This window comes from Halichoerus grypus, chromosome 8 (assembly GCF_964656455.1).
Source record: "Halichoerus grypus chromosome 8, mHalGry1.hap1.1, whole genome shotgun sequence".
In the NCBI taxonomy this organism is placed as follows: domain Eukaryota; kingdom Metazoa; phylum Chordata; class Mammalia; order Carnivora; family Phocidae; genus Halichoerus; species Halichoerus grypus.
The window spans coordinates 18,849,551-18,863,496 of NC_135719.1; the positions used below are offsets into that span (position 1 = coordinate 18,849,551).

Below are 13,946 nucleotides of genomic sequence, written 5' to 3' on the forward strand. Positions count from 1 at the left end.
TGTCCCTGTGGACTCATCCTATTTTTTCCAGCCTTTCTTTCCGCCTCTGTGGGATGGATGTCTTAGATTTATTGTAAGATGATGGGGCACTTCAGCACCATGCCTGGCATTTGGTACAAGTTCCATGTATGTTGGGTTTTGTTCATTTCTGTTCCAGGATTTGAACAAATAGCCACGAGAATACTTCTCTGGTTTTTTTAAGGATTGAAAAAAAAAAAAAAAAAAAACACATAAAATAGGTAAGCTATTTTACCATAAGTTGATGTTGATCGTAAGACCAAACTAGATTGGAAAAAAAAAATCTTCAACTAAAAGGGGCTTGTTGTTTGTCTGCAAGCAGAGCCAGATGCAAGAAATAGGGGCCAGAATCCAATTAGAAGAAAAAGGTGGGAGGGATTCATTCACACACAGTCTCTATAACTTATTTAAAGTAAACCTCTAAGACAGTGCTTCTCAAACTTGACTTTGTATCATGGGAGGCCTTGTTAAAACACAGATTGTTGTCAACTCCCTCCATCCCCGCAGCCCTGCCATTTCTGATTCTACAGTATAGGGTGGGTCCTAGGAATTTTCATTCCAAAAAAGAGGATAGTAATATTGTAATGCTGGTCCTGGGACCACACTTTGAGAACCATTGCCATGGAGGTGATTCTCAACCTTGGTTGTACCTTGAGATCACCTGGGGAGCTTTACAAAATACCGATGCCTGGGCTCAACCCAAACATCAGTTGAGAAGTTCTGATTTCACTGGTTCTGGGTGGAGTCTGGATGTCAGGAGTTTTAAAAGCTTTTAATGTGCAAAAGTTAAAAATAATTTCCCTGTCCGTTCTGGTATATTTTAGAAAAAAATCATTCAATTATTCATTCATTCAATAAATATCAGTCGAGTATCTACTATAACCCGAGCTCTGTGCGAGGTGCTAGGGATATGGATATAAATCGGATGGACAGAGGAACACTGCCACATTGATAACTAATGAGGTGATTGGCATACCAATGAACATATTTACAGAGAGCTGTTAAGAGCTGTAAGTGGGGGCACCTGGGTGGCTCACTTGGTTAAGCAACTGCCTTCGGCTCCCATCATGATCCCGGGGTCCTGGGATCAAGCCCCATGTTGGGGCTTCTCCCTCTGCCTGTGTTCTTTCTCTCTCTGTCAAATAAATAAATAAAATCTTAAAAAAAAAAAAAAAGCTATAGGTGGAGGGCAATGAGGTTTAAGTGAGCAAAGACTTCATTAGGAACTCTGAACTTAGTTTTGAAGAATGAGCCTTTTTTATGGGCAGAGACTGAGGGGAAGAAGATTTTGGGGAGAGGTCTGGGACTGCGAGTGGACACAGGATGTGTTCACAGGTGTTCTCAGGGAGCTGGATCCTGGTTAGGTGGTATGCAAGGAGCTGGGAGAAGTTGTCTAGACTCAGGGGAAGTGTTTCAAGATTCTGGGAGGAGAGTGATACAACTGGGTTTGATCACTGGCTACATCGAGAGATAGGAAGACCTACCTGAGAAATGTTCTTTAGATAGAAAAATCTCTATCATTTTTTAAAGATTTTGTTTATTTATTTATTTATTTATTTATTTTAGATTGAGAGAGAGAGCACGTGGGGAGGAGGATGGAGAGGGACGAGCTTAGATGCAGGGCTCCATCCCAGACTGAGATCATGATCTGAGCCGAAACCAAGAGTCGGATGCTTAACCCACCGAGCCACCCAGGCGCCCCTGGAATAATCTCTATCTTGAGGTTATATCTAGGATATGCTCCACACACATACACCCAAACATCATAGAATAACAGGAAACTAAGACACCAGCTTCCTTCTCCTTAGCTAACTCCCACATTTCTGATCTGATTTTGCGGGGGGAAAAGAAGGATGCATTCGTTTTCATTGCAAGCCTACCTCTTTTGGACTTTGGAAATATGGGTAGAAAAAGAGTTAATGCGGAGAAAGAAGAGACCAGACAGGAGAAAAAGGGAACGGAAAAGACTCCGAGGTTTGGAACAGCACAGAAGGGTGAATAAAAATGGAAGCTGCGGAAACAGGTTTCTCACCTGCCCCCTTCCGCTCCTCCCCTGAAACCCTGCCCTAGGAGGCCAAAGGCCATATCCGGTGGCCTGCACTGCCACCTGCAGTTGAGGTCCTGAATCACCGCCGGAATTTTATGCTGAGCTTTGGAGAAAGCAAGATGTCACCAGAATATCCCTGGGCTGCCATCAGGCTGCCCTCAAGCTGGGCCAGCAGGTAACTATTCTGTTCCTTACATTTCAGACTGGCTGACTTTTAAAGGATCATTCTTCATGAATATTAAAAGGTACTTTTTTCTTCTCTGTTTTTACATCTCTGAAGTCCAAGCATGTCTTGGAATTAATCGTCAGTTTAATCCACAGACTGTTTTCCCCACTGTGATACACAAAGGAGCATCTTACAATTGATATCATCTTATACTTGGAGAAATATGGCAATATTTATTTTGCGTACATCAGAGGTGCAGCCTGATGGACAAGGCATGACTTTTGGAACGTGAAAGATCTACTGTCACCTTGAATCTCTAATACCCCTTCTTTCTTATATTCTGGATCTCCATTATTTACTAGTTATTTGATTTATGGCAAGTTAATTATCTGAGTCTCAATTTCTTCATCCTGTGTATCTTCATCCTATTTATCTTCTTTGGTTTTGTCAGAGTTAAGTGATACTCTATATAAAGTCCTTGAATGGCTCCCATCTAGCCTATTAAAGCACTCAGTAATTAAGTCTTAAGCAGAAGCCACTATCTGTGCCCACTGTAATTCAAAACCTCCCGTCCCCAAACTGTGTTTTCCTTTGTGCCCTTAAAACTAGGCAGCTCGGCTTCTGCTTTATTTCGATAAACCTGGAAGTGCAGAGCCCAGCCTTCTAAGTAAAGCTTTTCCAGTGCTTAAGGCAGTCGAACCTAAATGAAACCGAAAAATGACAAGGAAAACAGGGAATGCTATCTATCGCTGCCCGCTGGATTCCGTTTGTAGCTCTCCCTAGCAATCACAGGATAAAAGAAAGCCCCGTGTTGAAGGGCAGGGCGTAAACAGCTGGGTCTTGAAGCCTCAGTTAGCTAGCAGGAGGCAGCTCTAAGGAGCATCCCGATGGGGATAGAGCTTATAAAGATGTCTTGGAGTAGGCTTTCATGTTTGCCAAGCGGCTGCCCCTTCAGCCCCCTAATATCCCTTCTTTCTTAAAGGATATGAAATTGTACAGTCCAAGTTCTTAGCACAAGTCCCAAGGAGAGGGAAGCAGCAAGAAAAGGGGAAGAAATCAAAGCTTTTCATGGTGCCCGCCCTGTGCTCTCTCTTCTTGGTAAACCATTGCATTTCTGGGGGTTGCGTTGGGAGGAGGAGCTGAAGGGGGAGAAATGGAGATTTTTTTTTTAAAGGTTTATTGTTTGTTTTAGAGAGACAGAGCGAGAGAGTGCAAGAGAGAACAAGCAGGGAGAGAGGCAGAGGGAGAGAACCTCAAGCAGACTCCCTGCTGAGCTCAGAGCCTGACATGGGGCTTGATTCCAGGGTCATGAGCTGAAACCAAGAGCCAAACACTTAACTGACTGAACCACCCAGGAACCCCTAGATGGGAATCTTGAAATACTCCTCCTGCCTGGGTCCCCCTCCCGCTGTCCCTCTGTCCCTATTCCTAGCCATTGTTCAATTTTTTCTTCACAGCTCTCCTACATAGCTTGTAAGCTCAGTTGATACCTTGGGGTCCCTGATGGATTAAGAATCTTGCAGGTATGTGATAAAGTTTGAATCCAGGTTGATGTGACATCCACCTGTGGGTTTTGTTTTGTTTTTTCCTGGAGAGCGCCCCGCCTCACCACACTCCCTACCCCAAGTAGAAACCACACCCAGGACCATGAGCTCATGATCTGAGCCAAACCAAGAGTCCATTGCTCGACCAACTCTACCCTTCCCCCCAAGGCGCCCCTGTACGGGGATTTTGTGCAGGTGTCAGCACCCCTAAATCCTGTGTTACTCAAGGGCCAACTGTATATGTACACACGTACGTACAGAAGTCTGTGGACACACATACACACACGCGCCCAGGGCAAAAGGCCACAGTTAGGCACAGCTGAGGCTTTTTACCGGACTTACAGCAGAAAATCAGACCCAAACCAAATTGCTCTGAGCCTTCTTTTTTCACGGACTCTGTAAGATCCTGGAAAGGAGCCTCAGAGATTTCTGTAGTAAAGATGAGCAGAGTGGCAGATCTTTGGAATAAGATGTGCTGAGATGGGGGCCGCTTGCGCAGCATGGGTGGGGGACCGGAGGGGCTGTGCTCCTGGACATGGAGATGCCTGATGCTCCCAGATACGGAGATGCCCGGTGCTCCCAGATACGGAGATGCCCGGTGCTCCCTGATATGGAGATGCCCGATGCTCCCAGATACGGAGATGCCCGGTGCTCCCTGATACGGAGATGCTCGGTGCTCCCTGATATGGAGATGCCTGATGCTCCCGGATATGGAGATGCCCGGTGCTCCCAGATATGGAGATACCCGGTGCTCCCTGCTATGGAGATGCGTGGTGCTCCCAGATATGGAGATGCCTGGTGCTCCCAGATATGGAGATGCCCGGTGCTTCCTGATATGGAGATGCCCGGTGCTCCCAGATATGGAGATGCCCGGTGCTCCCGGACATGGAGATGCCCAATGCTCCCGGATACGGAGATGCCCGGTGCTCCCAGATACGGAGAGGCCCGGTGCTCCCTGATACGGAGATGCCTGGTGCTCCTAGATATGGAGATGCCTGGTGCTCTCAGATATGGAGATGCCTGGTGCTCCCAGATACGGAGATGCTCAATGCTCCCAGATACGGAGATGCTCGGTGCTCCCAGATACAGAGATGCCCCATGCTCTCCGATATGGAGATGCCGGGTGCTCCCAGATATGGAGATGCTCGATGCTCCCAGATACGGAGATGCTTAGTGCTCCCAAATACAGAGATGCCCGGTGCTCCCAGATATGGAGATGCCCGGTGCTCCCTGATATGGAGATGCCTGGTGCTCCCAGATATGGAGATGCCTGGTGCTCCCAGATATGGAGATGCTCAATGCTCCCAGATACGGAGATGCTCAATGCTCCTAGATACGGAGATGCTCGGTGGTCCCAGATACGGAGATGCCCCATGCTCTATGATATGGAGATGCCTGGTGCTCCCAGATATGGAGATGCTCGATGCTCCCAGATACGGAGATGCTTAGTGCTCCCAGATACGGAGATGTCCGGTGCTCCCCGATATGGAGATGCTCGGTGCTCTCCGATATGGAGATGGCCGGTGCTCCCAGATATGGAGATGCTCAGTGCTCCCAGATATGGAGATGCTCGGTGCTCCCAGATAGAGAGATGCCCGGTACTCTCCGATATGGAGATGCCTGGTGCTCCCTGATATGGAGATGCTCAATGCTTCCAGATATGGAGATGACTGGTGCTACCAGATATGGAGATGCTCGATGCTTCCAGATATGGAGATGCCTGGTGCTACCAGATATGGAGATGCTCAGTGCTTCCAGATATGGAGATGACTGGTGCTACCAGATATGGAGATGCTCAATGCTTCCAGATATGGAGATGCCTGGTGCTACCAGATACGGAGGTGCCCGGTGCTCCCAGATATGGAGATGTTCGATGCTCCCAGATACGGAGATGCCCAGTGCTCCTTGATATGGAGATGCACAGCCATGCTGAGTGGGGCAGTGGCTCTGTGCTTCTAAGGCTGGGACTTCCAGGAGCAGAGGCATAGCTCACTCCGGGAGCCCCAGCGGGAGGTGGACACCGCTCCGCTTCTACTCTCCTAGCCCCAGGGGGAGACTGCATCATCCCCTCTTTGACAAATGGGGACTCCAAAAGTGGTACCTGAGTCACAGAACGTTGGCATAGAAACATAACAAAGTACTCGAGGAGCACTATGGCCAGAGGTAGGAAGACTAGGGAAAACGTCAAGAACGCAAGTAGACAATGAATTTCAGATAAACACTTAAATTAAAGATAGATTAAGGACTTAAATAATCTACTCAGCAAATTTACTGGAAAGCTACCAGAACTTCATCTCTAGCCCCTGACTTGAACTAAAGCCTCTCACTGGCATGGGTCGCTTCTGATGCCCCAGGAAGTGCCGAGCCCCGTGTCCATGCCTCAAAGTTCTCAAAATTTGCAAAACAAAGTTAATTTATTTATTTATTTTTAAGATTTCATTTACTTATCTGACAGAGACAGAGAAAGAGTAGCAGGCAGAAGGAGAGGGAGAAGCAGACTCCCCGCTGAGCAGAGAGCCAGAGGTGGGGCTCGATCCCACCACCCTGGGATCATGACCTGAGCGAAGGCAGACGCCCAAAGGACTGAGCCACCCAGGTGCCCCAAAACAAAATTATTTTAAGCACCAACAGCTAAGACTGCTGTCTCTTCTCCCCTAGAGCAATAGGCTTTCATTGTGGGCCCAGGACTGAGAGATCCCGGGACATGGGACTTTCAGTGCTAAAATCGGCCAAGTCCCGGGCAAACTGGGATGAGTCGGTTATCCCACTTTCCATTCTTCCCTTCCTACATCTCTGTCATCAGATGGCACTGGAAAAAATACAGAGCCTATGGGATCTGGCAGAGGGGAGATTGAATAAGGGATGCATTTAGTTTTGGCCTGGTGGGGTAGATGCCTGTGGTTGGCGATCATTCTGCGTTAAGTTATGGATAAGTGTTGCAGTGTAGGATCAGCGTCCAGGGTGCTAGCACTGACCCACTCAGCATTCTCTGACCCATCACAGCGCCCCACTCAGCATTCTCTCACCAAGACACAGAACCTCAGCTCACGCCACATTATGACCATGTCCTACTGCGCCCGGCACCTGGAGAACAGGTGTAGTGGGGGAGAACAAGGTTTGGAGAGTACAGGGCCAGAAATCAATGTGTGGAAAGCCGTCCAATAATCAAATATATACAACTGATGATAGAAGATGGAATTCTCGTTGGTATTTAGTCAAAATGGAAGTTCTCCCCTCTCAAGAATCAACTCGAGAATGCAGTGTTATACCAATACAAAGGCATCATGGATTTTTTCTTTTTGGGAATTGAGTGAAGTGTTGTTTTTCAGATTTCCTATTTGAAAGGTTTTATAATGAATGTGCTGGTGTCTGAATTCATATGTGTGATACATCCCAATTATCAAGAACAAAACAATTTTTGATCAACTCTACTAAAGGAAAGGCTAACTTTTCTTGTTATTTTCTCTATGGAAAATATACAATTGCAATTATATAGTGAGGTGATCAAAGAATATGAAGCCAAAAAATGTAGGAAAGTAAAAACACCACTACAGACATGTATTAAGCCGTCATTTCATAAAAAATATTATGCCATCTTTCTGGATGAGAGGGATAGTTGAGATATTTGTCAACATATTAAATTTTTTTTCTGTTGTGATTTCTTTTCACACTTTGGACAAATACTCACTTTTGTATCAAATTTTGTGTTTATGTTTGCATTTTTCATAAAAGGTCTTTTAATAAATAAAATTACATGAATTTATTCCTCAGCCCCGGATCTTTCTCTGAAAGAAATGTATAAAAATCCTACAAGAACAGATAGGAGTCTATATGCATTTAAAGTGGTGGGGTCCTTAGGCAATGTGGAATCCTATAAAGCATTAAAAAAAAGATAAGCAAATTTCACTCTATAAATAGCATGGTAAAAGATGACTTCAGTAAAGTCAATAGAAAATTATAAATTTTGAAAAATATGTTTGCAACCCAGATAGCACAGAGTGTTAATATCTAAACTGTAAAAGGAGATCTTAAAACCAATAAGAAGAGAATGCACAAAGCATTTGAGGAAAAATAACCTAAGATGTGAAGAGGCAGCATTTCTTTTAAGCACATGTATTAGGCCAGAAGGCACATTGTAGCAGTTAATTTAGCTTTAATATTATACAGACCCAGAAGTCTGATAACAAGTAAGTCAGAGAATGGGAGCATAATAACCAGAAGAACCCATTCACATGGGAACATGAAACGCAGCTAAATAACTCATGGGCCAAAGAATCCATCCTGGAAATTAAACAATTCTTGAGAATTGGACAATAGTAAGAATACCTCATATCAAAATTTGTGGGCGGGGCGGGGGGGCTCCTGGGTGGTTCAGTTGGTTAACCCTCTGACTCTTGGTTTTGGCTCGGGTCATGATCTCAGGATCCTGGGAAAAGTTGTGGGAATGTCCCTAAAGCTAGAGCCTTAAATCTTTATATTGGGAAAGAAGGTTAAATGAGCTAAATGTCCACCTCCAAGAAAATTCTTAATAAGGATACGGTACCCGAAGAGGTCAGAAGGAAGAAAAAATACATAAGCACAAGTTAATAAAATAGAACACAAAGAAAATCACTCAAAAAAAAGGAAAATGCTTCCTTTGCTTTAATTAATAAAATGGAAAATTCTGATGTGGTTGAGCAAGAAAAGAAAGAAAAGGCATTAATAAATATTAGGAACTAAAAGGGTCACGTTTAGAGATACAGTGTAGATAATGGTAAGAGAAAATCATGAATGAATTTACACCAACTAATTAAAAACGGAGATATATGATCATTTTCTAGAAATTATTTAGTTCTGATTATATTTATCTCATTTTCTAATTGCACAAGTAACTTAACAAAAATTGTATTTCAAGAAGAACCAGAAACCAGAATTGATGTTTAACCATTACAATATTTTTTTAAAATCAGTAAATGACAGTCTATTTCCTGAATTGACTCTGGGTCAGATGTTTTAGGAGCGAATTTTTGCAAAAATGAAGAAATACATTATCCGCATTTATACATAATATTTCAGAAAGTAGAAGAAATGAAGTGAGCCTCCTTAACTCCCTTTCTGAAGTTAATGACTTTGACACCAGACTGAAAAAGAACAGCACAAAATGTATTATGCAATCTCTCTCATGAAAGTAAACTCAAAAATCCTGAGTAAATTGTAGCAAACAGAAGTTACCACTTGATTATTTTTAAAACCATTATGATCAAGGTTGATTTATCATGAGACTTCCTGGATGATTTAAGACGAGAAAAAACTAGAAATGCAATTCATCACACAAACTAATTTAAAGATAAGAACTTTCTAAAGTACCCAAATGGACATAAAACAAGAATTTATTAAAATCCAGTATCCAACTAAGATTTGCATATACACATATGCACACACAAAGCATAGAAAGCTAAACCTTAACTTATAAATATTATTTAATTCAACACTACAAACTACTTTATGTCTAATAGTGAAATGTAGAGCCATTATTTTGCAAGTCAGGAACAAGGCAAACAGGAGTCCAGTGCAGTAGGAAAAGGTAGAAACAGCTCTAAAAAATGATGAGCTAGCTTCTATGGAGGGAAAACAGGTTTTATTGAATAATGCAGAGTAAAGAAATTAAGCAAGCTCTTGGATTGGAAGACATGCTTTCATAAAGATGCCAATTATTTTCAAATTAGTATATAAATTTCATGCAATTCTAATCAAAATCCAATCGGTTTTTGGTAGAACTCAAAATGCTCATTCTACAATGTATATGGGAAGCATAAGGCAAAAAAAAAAACCCTGAAAACAAACAAACAAAAAAAACCCCACGTAATTCTGAATTAGAACAAGGTAGAGAGACTCACCCTACCAGATATTCATATTTATTATAAGGTAATACCAATTAAGAGAGTGTGTATCAGTGCATGGTAGAAAAAAAGCAAGCTCAGGAAAGATAATGTACCTGACGCTATTTATGTCAAGCGCCAAACATACAAAAATAATATGATTTATGCCCACGGAAGAAAATGTGCAATGAAAACATAAAAATATTAATAAAAGTGTCAGTTATCGTGGCTCAGTCAGTTAAGCTTCTGCCTTCAGTTCAAATAATGATCTCAGGATCCTGGGATCAATGGACCCCTGTGTTGGGCTCCCTGCTCAGCGGCGAGTCTGCTTCTCTCTCTCCCTCTGCCTCTCCCCCCCGCTTGTGTGTGCTCGCACTCTCTCTCTCAAATGGATAAATACAATCTTTTTAAAAAAATAAAGTGCCAATTTTCAAATTTCAGATTTGTAGTTCCTTTAAATGGGAAGAGAGAGGTACAAATCCACAGAGGCTATAGAGCTACAATTGTAATGTTTTATTTAAAAAAGAGATTTCTAAAGCAGAGATTCCCAATTTTCTTGGTTCATAGCACCTTTATTATCTCCATTCTTTTCTGATGCTACCCAAGCTGAAAGAAATGTCTAAAGGTTCCCTTTATTAAGTATTTAGAGTCCAAAAATTTTGATAGTAATGGTTGTGAGGTGTCCAATGTCCCCATGTGTCCCTTGAAAACTAAAAACATACGATGGCATTGCTACGAGTTCCCTGTGGCACACATTTTGGGAACCACAGATTTTTAAAGATTTTTTTTTTTTTTTAATTTATTTATTTGAGAGAGAGAGAATGAGAGAGAGCAAGCACATGAGAGGGGGGAGGGTCAGAGGGAGAAGCAGGCTCCCTGCCGAGCAGGGAGCCCGATGCGGGACTCGATCCAGGGACTCCAGGATCATGACCTGAGCCGAAGGCAGTCGCTTAACCAACTGAGCCACCCAGGCGCCCGGAACCACAGATTTTTAAAACAGATCTTGAAAATAATCTAAATTCAACCAAGCTAGTTGATAGATCCATGAAAGTTTGTTGTATTTTCTCTCTACTTTGATGAACTGGGCTGAGTGCTTGCACAAGTCATTCCATTTTGTCCTCACAAAGGATCCTGTGTTCTCTTTCTGTGTGAGAGGAAACAGAGGTTTAATAAGTTGGAGAAAATTGGCTGTCACACACTTGTAAGTGCTGAGGCCTAGACTGAAGCCAGTCCTCTCTGATTGAAGGCCACCGGGTCATGCGTTAATGGGACAGACCACCACTGAACATGTGTTTCAGGTACTAAACCCTGTCAGCCAAGGGAGAGTGGACATAGCCATTGTCCTTGCACATGTGGTGGGAGACAAACAGGGAAGGAGTGTAAGCACCGGGGAAAACATGTGCTCAACCCAGGAGTGAGCAGTCAGAAGTCAGGAGGGGCTTGGGGTTGAGTTTGTGCTGAGGCTTGCAAGATAAATACATATTTGTTTATGGGGATCCACCAAAGTACAAAGACAGAGAGATAAGGAACACTGTGGTCCTTTTAAAAAGCAATGGGTTATGCCCCAATGGCCAGGGCAAATATTAAATTATTTGTAAGGACTGCACCGTGCTCTTACCCCCCTCCCTTGGCCCCCAAAGTGTTAGTGACTTTGACTACTCAGAGTCCAATTCCATTTTATTTCTATCATATCTTCCCATTCCTCCCAAACCAACAATAAGAGCTTTACACTAAAGATACATCTTTTACCTGTCGAGTGAGAGCTTACTCATTTCTGTATTTCCTAAGACCTCAGCCTATGTCCTGAATATGTTCTAAAGGAAATAGCAATTTTGAATATTTTTTGAAATCTGGATTGTTTGGGCTCACAAGTATTAAGCTGAAGGAAAAAGGAAAGGCTCAGTGGGTTTTCATATATGCTCTAGCTGTCCTATGAATCCCCTGGGTCTTAGAAATTTACAGAAAGTTACAAAAGTCCCTGCCATCTTGATGTAAACTTCTAATGTTCCAATTGCAAAAGCAAGTGAATGTTCTCAGCAGTCCTGGCTTCAGAGGTCCCTGGGAAATAGAATTCCATTTACACAGCAAGGCTCTGGGTCAAAAATCTGCCTGGGTTAAGTGGTGACTTTCTCTCCTTTGAAATTCATTTGAGTTCTGTTTCCTGCCTGTGTAGTCCTCCCCTTCTTGTGATGACAAACCTTGGCTTACCTTTAGTCTGGGTTTTCTAGGTCTCAATACCAAACTTTAAACTGCTTGTTTTGGGGTGCCTGGGTGACTCAGTCGTTAAGCGTCTGCCTTCGGCTCAGGTCATGATCCCAGGGTCCTGGGATCGAGCCCCGCATCGGGCTCCCTGCTCGGCGGGAAGCCTGCTTCTCCCTCTCCCTCTCCCCATCCTTGTGTTCCCTCTCTCGCTGTGTCTCTGTCACATAAATAAAATCTTCAAAAAAAAAATAATATAAACTGCTTGTTTCTCCTTTTGCTCATACTGGTTCCATCCCACCCAGCAATCATCTATTTCCCTTGTGAATTCAGAAGGTCTCTGAAAGACGAGGCATGTGTGGGTCACACCACCGCATTGGGGATGCCCGTGTTCATACATCCACGTGGATCATAGAAAAACGGGTCGTGGCACTATGTTCTTGAGGATCACTAAGCGCAGCCTACACACAGCAGACCGACACGGGTGAACAGCCAAATCTTATGGGATCTGAAACAAAAACAAAAAACAAAACACAAAACAAAAAAAATCTTCTGGAATCTGGATGAAGGAGACAAAAATTTACTTGTGAGATAAAAATTATCAAAATCTTTGATTTTTGTATTTTGCGGGGGGTTTGCCATCAGCCCGGAAACTGCTTTTTCCATAACTTGGTGCAGCACAGAGTGGCACAGAAAGAGATCCAAGGCCAGGAGAACACAAAGCAAAAAGATGCTTTTCCAGAGTGACAAGTACCTGCATCACACATCCTGCAAGTTTTACTCTAGAAGACAGAAGCTCCTGCAGGAGGGGCAGTTCAGCGCAGACAGCGAGAGCTGTGGAAATGGAGTGCAGCGATCTCTGTACCAATATATACAACTTCTGTTGCATTTGTAGAGACCCCTCTCTTTCTGCCACAGTTTAGTGTCAACAGTCCCGATTAAGTGCAGGAGCACTCCAAAGACGGCAGCATGGGACGTGGAATATGTGGGGCCCAAGTTAGGAATCATCAGAGCAAAACAGTGAAAGAAGGAGAGCGACAGATTCCAAGCTGAGACACCCTCCTTCCCACAGAGGTGTGGTGGCAACTTCTCAGTGAAGGAGGTACATGGCTCTGGGACCATACCGTCCGGTCCATAGAATTGGTGCCTGGATGCTGCTGCTGTAAATTAATAGTTTGTTCAACCCTTCTGTCCTTACCACATCCTGATTTACTCTTTTTTTTTAAAAAAAGATTTATTTATTTGAGAGAGAGAGAGCACGCGCACAAACAGGGGGGTGGGCAGAGGGAGAAGGAGAAGCGGGCTCCCCACTGAGCAGGGAGCCCCACGTGGGGGGCTCGATCCCAGGACCCTGGGATCATGACCTGAGCCGAAGGCAGATGCTTAACCGTCTGAGCCACCCAGGCGCCCCTTAAATATGTGTTCATTTTTTTTTTAAAGATTTTATTTTGAAGTGATCTCTACACCCAGCGTGGGCCTCGAACTCACAACCCTGAGATCAAGAGTCGCACGCTCTACCGAAGTAATTTAATAAGCATGTAATTGGAACTTCAGCAGAAATTAAGAATAGAGTCAACATCACACTCTAAAAATATAGACCAGGCAGCAGGCGATATCGTTGTGAGAACAAAATGGAAAAAAAAAAGAAGATTCAGTAGTGGCGCGGCCAGGATGAATTGCACAAGATTTATCACTAATGGAATTGTGGGAATGCCTGCCCAATATTGCCAGGCCTCCTAATTGTCCAAGAGCTGCCAGTAACCCAGATTTTGACTTGAATTCAGTAGATTTTTGACATGTCGACATGAGTGTAATGAGGCCAACATTTTTTTGGCCAAATTAACATATATGTGTACAGGTGAATCCAAAGACCCCTAGTTTGTGGGACCTGCTGTGTGTAGAGCCGACTTATCATTATATTCTAGATGCTGGTGCCTGAGCCAGCAAAGGCTGCTTACCGAGTCGATTGGTGAGAAATACTTTACCGTTTCTGCAAGTCTGTTTTTCCATCTGTTTTCCGTCTTTTGTCAATAGGACACCTTGTGAGTCTCAAGCATTTTGGGGAATTGGCCACTATGGTCGTCGTGGGTTACATCTAGAATGCCAAATATCTT

The 13,946-nt window shown here is 43.6% G+C and overlaps 1 long non-coding RNA gene across 1 annotated transcript; it reads right to left on the bottom strand.

The window, feature by feature from the left end:
• Positions 1-8,383: 8,383 nt before the first annotated feature.
• On the bottom strand, positions 8,384-13,923 carry LOC144382853 (uncharacterized). Its single transcript, XR_013450294.1, has 2 exons — positions 13,791-13,923; positions 8,384-10,777 (listed from the first exon to the last, which is right to left on the bottom strand). It is a non-coding gene; the product is annotated as an uncharacterized LOC144382853 (long non-coding RNA).
• Between the last annotated feature and the right edge of the window lie 23 nt (positions 13,924-13,946).